We start from the raw sequence: 5,988 nt of genomic DNA, 5'->3' as shown, positions 1-5,988 counted from the left end.
TTGCCGGCGCCAAGGGGTGTGGCTTGGTTTTGTCTGCAAAAGCAAGAGTTTCCAGTTAGGGTTGCAATCCATGGGTGACCCACCCGGAAGGCAGTAAGGACACCTGACCCTCTCCCCATAGTTGCACACATGTCCAGACCTAATGGAGGTACTGTCAGGGGTGTGGAGGGAGGTCCAGGTGGGTGGATGAAACCCTGGCTGTTGTGAGGCTTAGTTAGCACCTACCTCTCCAGCAAATTATCTTTTGCAGTTCTTGGGAAACCTGCCCATGTGTCAGCTGCCCAGAGATGCTGGATTTGTGCTGGTGGAAGGTACTAGAACACAGGACACAGGGTCCACAGCACACAGAGCCAGGCTGACTTGGATATGACACAGGACATCACAGAGACCATCATGAGAGAAGGGAGTCTGGGGAAGCCCACCACTCCCAGGCCTTTTATGTCACTCTCAGGGGGACATCATCATCACCCTGGACCCAGGTGGGAAAGTAGCCCTGCTGAGTAAAGAGGGAGCCTAGAACTCATAGGGGGCATTCAAGGGGATGAAGGCTCTTACTGCACCAGAATCACAGGTACCCCAGCAAAGGGAGTCCAGAAACCAACACCCACTTGGTCAGAACCCCCCAGGTTCCCAACTCTGAAGGCAGGGGTGAGGTGAGTGTAGGCACTGGGCCTGCTGGGCTCTGCTCCCTGGGTGGAAAGATGCCTGTAGAGTGGACCTCTGCAAGGATAGGGAAGGGGAAACCACCCAGCAAAAAGAAGTCGCTGAAGCCAAGGGTATGGAGACAGGGCCCACTTTCAAGACGCCTCCCAGCAACTCTCCCTCCCATGCAGCCTACATTCCTGCTGGCCCTTGGGTGTCCCAAAGGACTGTCGGTTACCCAGCCCTAGCAGCACCCTGAGTGTCGTCACAACCACTCAGCTGTGAAGCCAACTTTAGAACCCCCAACTTCAGTTGTGATGAGAAGAGTGCTGGGAGCCACCTTGCTTTAGCTGGGAGCAAGAGAAGACCTACTGACCCAGGCCTCCCCTGCCCACCTTGCTTCAGCTTACGAAGTAGTGATCATGTCCCCTGCCGCTGAGAGCTGCTATGGACCTGGAAGAGCCACTGGTGCAGAGTGGGCAGGGCACTGGGTCCACAAATTCTGGAGGAAGTAGTTATTAGGATCTTTGTCCTATGCTTATGGGGACACTCACTTCAGGTACCTATTCCAAGAAGGGTTCTCATAGAGTGCTTGATCAAGGCAGAGCTGGAAACACGTGACTCACAGGTGGTTCTAGAAGCATCTATCAGTCTGAAGTTTGTCCATACAGTGAACATTGAACATACCATGGACTTCCAGAAGAATGAATAAATCTGTCTTGTAAGAAGTACTAAGCTACTAAGCCAGAATGCTCTTTGGAATTAAGACTGGCAAGACTTTGTCTCACATACTTTGAATGTGCTATCAAGAGGGACTAGTTCTTAGAGAAAGAGGTTATACTTGGAGGGTCAACAAAGAAGAGGAAGACCTCCAATTGGATGAATTGACTTAGTGACAGCAACAATGGTCTCAAATGTAACAATGCTTGTGAGGATGCCCAGGACCAGGCAGTGTTTTGTTCTACTTTGCATGAGCTCGCTGAGTTGAACCAACTTGATGGCAGCTAACAAACACCAATATATGTTACATGTATATTTGTATGTTATTAGCTGTCATTGAGTTGGTTCTGACCCTATGTACAACAGAAACGAAACACTGCCCATCCTCACAACTGTCACTACGTTTGCGTCAATTGCTGTAAACACAGTGTCAAGTCATCTTGAAGGTCTTCCGATTTTTTGCTATACCAAGTATGATGCCTTTCTCTAGGGGCTAGTCCCTCCAGATAAACTGTTGCAATTATGTGAGACAAAGTTTCACCATCCTTGATTTTAAGAAGCATTTTGACTGTACTTCTTCCAAGACAGATTTGTTTATTCTCCTGACACTTCATGGCATAGTCAATATTCTTTGCCCACATAATTCAAAGCCTGGATTCTTCTCTGAGCCTGTTTATTCATTGTCCAGCTTTCCAATGGCTAAGAAGCAATTGAAAATACCAGGGTTTGCGTTAAGCGCATTTTAGTCCTTAAGGTGAAATCTTTCCTTTTGAACACTCTAAAAAGGTCTTTTGCAGTAAATTTGACATGTTGTTGTTAAGTGCCATCGAGTCGGTTCCGACCCATAGCGACCCTGTATAGGGTTTCCGAGGGTGTAAATCTTTACGGGAGTAGACAGACTCATCTTTCTCCCGCGGAGCAGCTGGTAGTTTCGAACCGCTGACCTTAAGGTCCGCAGCCCGATTCGTAACCACTACGCTACCAGAGCTCATATACAAAAATTTTTTTTTTTTTTTAAATGAATTTTTTTTTTAATTTACAAGTTGTAATTTCAGAAACATTGGGAAAATGTAGTCATGGAAGAAAACCTGTTCATAGTAATGGCCCTCAAACTCTGTACCAAATGGGGGTACTTCTATTTGTATTAAATGTATCCATGGGAGTACCTCTCTCCTCCTCCTGCCCAGACTGCTGGTGTGTTGCTATTGGATATAAATGTTCCCTCCCCCTCCCCACTGGGAGGGTAGGTCTTAGTTCCCTGTTCCCCCCAGGTGCCCCCGCTGTCTGCTGACCAAGGAAAGGTGGGGATGAATAGAGGAAGAAAGAACCCCCATCTCCTGCACCCAGTCTCTCAAAGGAGAGGTACAGGGAGCTGAGGCTGAAAGGGTCACACCCCTCCACCTAAGAAGAGGGAGCCCCAGAGCTCTGCTAACCTGGGTGGGGTACACAGCCAGCAAGTTTCACCTTCCACATGCCACTGGTGGTGACAAAGGGCTGCTCATGCCTCCCTTACAGGCCACCTTGGGCCAAAGCTGTCTTTGTTCATGGTCACAGGGCCACCCTCCCCACCAGGGAGTTGGGGGCTGGGGAGCCAGGAGAAGGGAAGGTTGCCATCCACTGAGCCCCAGGCTCCTCCCAGACACACACACACACACATACACACACACACACCTGGTCCCTTTCTCCTTGAACTCCACTAGCTCCCCTCTCCTTCCCACTTCCCACCTGACCCTTCCTCAGGGGAGAATAATGAAATGCCTCAAGTTCCAATCCAATTCTGATCCATACGGCCTATATGGTATCCATACCTCTCTTTGCTTGTTTACTCCTCTGGAGAAAGGAATAATAAATGCCCACGTGGTGAAGATGAAACTGGTCAATGTACGGAAAACTCACTCCCATCAAGTGGATTCCAACTCACAGTAACCCTACACAGGGTTTCCGAGACTGTGAACCTTTATGGGAGTGGACAGCCTCGTCTTTCTCCAGCGGAGCACCCAGGTCATTTGAATGGCTAACCTCTCAAGTAGCAGTCCACTGTTTGTCCTACAGTGTCACCGGTGCTTCTTAAATATAGGGAAAGCACTCAGTAGGCCTGTTGTTGTTAGATGTTGTCAAGTCACTTCCGATTCATATTGACCTTACGCACACAACAGAATGCAATACTGCCGAGTTCTGCGCCATCCTCACACTATCGTTGTCCCACTTGAGCCCATTGCGGCTACCACTGTGCCAATCCATCTTGTTGGGGATGTGATTACTTCTCTACCACTGTCATCATCCTGGAGAAGGACATCATGTTCAGTAAAGTGGAGGGTCAGAGAAAAAGAGGAAGACCCCCAGCGATGGGCTCAAGAGCGGCAATTGTGAGGTTGGCCCAGGACTGGACAGTGTTTCATTCTGTTGTACATAGGGTCACTATGAGTCAATACTAACAGATGGCACCTAACTACAACAACTGTCATTATCATGTGTTACTTGTCCCTTAACCTCCATGATCCTCTGGTTCCTCATCTGTAAAATGGGGAGAGAGAGACTTAACCTCTGCAGGGCTGTGCTGAGGCTGGAGAGTTCATATCCCAAACTCAATGACCTCTAGGACCCTTACTCTTCACCCCCTACACAGCTCCCCCGCAAGGGGAGACCCTGACCCCCTCCCTCCACCTGTTAAGCAGGCTCATCAGCTACTAAGAGACACCCAAACATCTCCACTGGCTAGGACTGGAGACTCAGCCATACCTGTCTGAGTTAGCTCCTCCCTTCACACCAGGGAATTGGAGGCCAAGTGCTTTCTTGCAGTGTTGGGTGCCAAAAGGGGAGCAGACTGGTGATGGAGGGAAGGCCTGGGGCCCCGTCAGGAACCACTGGAGGTAGGGGTGCCTGCGTTTTCACAGCCCTGTATTTGGATGGACCACAGGCACAACACAACCACAGGGGGTGCCACCCAGGTCTGGGCAGAGGAGGAGGGGATCTTGGTAGCTTCCATGCAATTAGAAATCTGGGGATAAGACCATCTCCCCACCTCCCACATGGTATGGCTTTCTACATTTCCACCCAAGGAAGGGCTTCTGGGACAGGAGGGGAAAATCTCTGAGCTTTGGGCTGTCCTTCCTGTCCCTCCTTTCCCAGAGGGTCAGCCTCGCTCCTGACCCTCCCCTGCCTGCCTGCACCTTGAATCCACACACATACTAGAAACCCTTTTGGGACTGGGACCTCCAGGTGGGGCAGCCTGGACAGACTGTGCACACTCCATTCTGGGACTCAGCTTCACACCAGGGCTGTAGGAGCAGAGGCAGGAGGCCGCCAGAAGACCCAGCCTGCAGGGTCTGGGAGGTCCCAGTGCAGACGTGACTAGAGGCTGGGAGGCAGGCCCTGAACTCCTAAGGAGCTCCTTGCTCTACAGTCAGCAATGAGGGTGGGGGGTAGGGGGGATGGGACAGGGCCAGCACCGAGGCTGATGGCTGCTTAAAAATTATTATGAAAGGAGAAGGGATTTAGACTTTTGTGGTTCAATAGTGAATAATTGCTATCAGGACTGATTGTGAGTACTGCAAATGTAAAGGGAGATGTTTTGTAACAAAAGGAGGGGAGTGGTTGATCTTGCAGTCGAGGAGCCAAGGACCCTGGGACCATCAAGGGAGAAGAGTGGAGTGCAGGGCTCTATCCAGAGAAGCAGCGATACCAGAGATGGAGGCAGAGATGATGACATGGAGAGATGGAGTGGTTGGGGACTCTGGACTCAGGGAGGGAGAGAGGCTGTGTGCTGGTGGCCGGGGGGGATGGCTTGCAGGGTGTACCCTTTGTTTGTTTGAATGATTATATATTTCTGAGTACTTCAGGGTACATCAAAACAAAACCAAAAAAAAAAAAACAGAGAGAATGGAAGGCAATGCTGTTGAATGATGATGCATGTAGGGGATTGTAATCATTGCAATGAAACGAAATATGATAGGATGAATGTAAAGCTGATGTTCTTCCATGTAAACTATCACTCCATTCACAATAAAAACTTAAAAAAAAAAAAAAAGATTATGATCCCTTATTGGTGAGTTTGAACCAACTTGACAGCACTTTACAACAATTGATGAGTTAGCCACAACCATGCTGAACAAGTGGGGTTTGCCTGGAGCCCCCCTTGTCCACACTGTGACTCTAGAATGGCTGTTTCAGAGGTGAGAGCATCATCAACTTGAGACACCCACCCTCACTTCAACTTGCCAGCCCCTCAGACTTACTGAGCTCTCCAGAGTGGGGACTGTAGCAGGACCATCTCAGAGCCTCCACCTCCTCAAAGCCACCCCAGCCCCACCCCACCAGGCTTCTAGGAGCAGCCTGCGGAAGGATCTGAGCCCCTACCTCCCCCACATTCTCAAAGTTTGCCTGGAACCAGGCCTTTAGCCTCCCCTCCCCTCCAGCCCCTCCTCTGGCCACGCGGGCGCTATTCACCTCAGATGGTGTGAGCCAGGAGCCCAGCGAGTTTCCCACACTTTGGCCCCATTCATAGTGTTAAACGGCCCACAAAGGCCAGGCGTGTGCCTCAGAGGCCTCCAGAGCCTCTGCGGGGCAGCCATCTGGCCCGCACCGGGGAGGGAGCAGGCCTTTCATCCGGCCAGGCAGCAGCCCCCC

The sequence above is a fragment of the Chrysochloris asiatica genome, unplaced genomic scaffold (assembly GCF_000296735.1).
Source record: "Chrysochloris asiatica unplaced genomic scaffold, ChrAsi1.0 scaffold00173, whole genome shotgun sequence".
Taxonomy (NCBI): domain Eukaryota; kingdom Metazoa; phylum Chordata; class Mammalia; order Afrosoricida; family Chrysochloridae; genus Chrysochloris; species Chrysochloris asiatica.
Note: the sequence above shows the minus strand (reverse complement) of the source record.